Here is a 1,819-nt window from a genome sequence, read left to right as displayed (position 1 = left end):
CTCGATCTCTGTGTGTCGCCGTTGAGCTCTCGATCTCTCTGTGTTGCCGTCGAGCTAACGACCCTTCTCCGGTAAATAATACTGCTTGAATTATTTTTACTTGTTTTTGTACTTTTGTTAATAGGTGTTGATTGAGTTGCTGGTCTTACTATTTTTGTGATCTTGATTTGCTGAGTTAATAGTACTGCATTACTGATTTTGATCATTTTTTATTATCCTGAGTTGTTGAGTTGTTGATTTTTTGAAATGATGTTGCTAATTTTCTGGAATAATACTGTTGCTGGTTTTCTGATTTGGGTATGGCTGATATTGTGAGTGAGTGGCAAGTTCATGCAGAGGTTTAGGTTTCGTGAGAATGCTAAGATGGATCAGGTGAAGACATCCATAGAGAATGGTGTTCTTACTGTCACTGTTCCCAAGGCTGAAGTTAAGAAACCTAATGTTAAGCCCATTCAAATCATTGGTTAAACAAGATAATTTTTCTTAATCCCCCATTTTCTAGTTTTCAAGCCCGTGTTTACATTTTGTTTTGAATTGTGATTACCTAATATCTATGATGTTCATGTCCTAGAAATATAAATCATGTAGTAGTGGTAAGTAAGAAAGTAAGATTATTATGATATGAGATGTCATCAAGTATGTAGTGCACGAATAGAATTTTTTCTGTGGCTGTGCTTTGAAAATCCTATCTATGATGGAAATCTTGAAACAAACAATAATGATTATGATTTTTGATGATTAGAGTTTTGTTTAGTTAAAAAGGTAAAATTTTAAATTTTATTAGGTTAGAAATAATTGAATTTAAATATTTGAAATTATATATTTAAATTTTAATAATTTTGTTTAAAATTTATTAAAACCGGTTGAATCTCGGTTGAACCTCGGTCGAACCATTAAACCAGTGAACCAGTTATCTTACCGGTTCATTAACCAGTCCGGTTCTCGCAACATTGGTTATAATTATAGTGAATGTATATGTAACACATGGTGGTACTGTAAGCTTGTTTTCTTTATGTGGAAGCAGAACATATTTGTAGTTTCTTGTTTTTCTTTGGAAAACAAATTGGCACAGTAGTATTGTAAATAAGTTTGAATATTTAGCTTTACAAAGGGACAACTTCTAAATTTATTATTCATACATCCCTGTTTTACTTTCAAAGGTAAGCCAACACTACCCACAAATTTTGAGGAGGTTACATGGGCAAAATTAAAGTATGCTATTTGTTCTATATTCTTGAAGCAACCCGACTCTTATGATTTGGAAAAGCTTTATCAGGTATTCCTAGATATTCTGTTATTATTTATTATTCACAGTTGGGTTGGCTTGGGTTTGCCCTGTGAATTTTATGGTGAAATTGCTCATTAGTATTTTATGGTGAACTCTTCTGTAGGCTGTCAGTGATCTTTGCATATATAAAATGACTGGAAATCTTTATCAGCGAATTGAAACGGAATGTGAAGCACATATATCTACAGCTTTGCAGTCTTTGGTTGGACAAAGCCCAGATTTGGTTGTTTTTCTATCTCTAGTTGAGAGATGTTGGCAGGATCTTTGTGGCCAAATGTTGATGATTCGGGGTATAGCCTTGTATCTGGATAGGACATATGTGAAGCAAACAGCAAATGTACGGTCCTTATGGGACATGGGCTTACAACTTTTCAACTAACATCTTTCATTATCTCCTGAAGTTGAACACAAAACTGTTACCGGTCTTCTAAGAATGATTGAAAGTGAAAGGTAAATCCTTATGTTACAATCCTAATCTTATAAATGAATGTCAGACCTCTTTATATATGACGGTGGTAGGGAGTTTATTTT

The 1,819-nt window shown here is 33.6% G+C and overlaps 1 pseudogene; it reads left to right on the top strand.

Annotated features, from left to right (window-relative positions):
- Positions 1-363: 363 nt before the first annotated feature.
- LOC110266879 (cullin-4 pseudogene) lies at positions 364-1,667 on the top strand (annotated as a pseudogene).
- Positions 1,668-1,819: the final 152 nt, after the last annotated feature.

Source organism: Arachis ipaensis, chromosome B9 (genome assembly GCF_059453495.1).
Source record: "Arachis ipaensis isolate K30076 ecotype BB chromosome B9, ASM5945349v1, whole genome shotgun sequence".
In the NCBI taxonomy this organism is placed as follows: Eukaryota; Viridiplantae; Streptophyta; class Magnoliopsida; order Fabales; family Fabaceae; genus Arachis; species Arachis ipaensis.
This window is presented reverse-complemented; position numbering and strand designations above follow the sequence as displayed.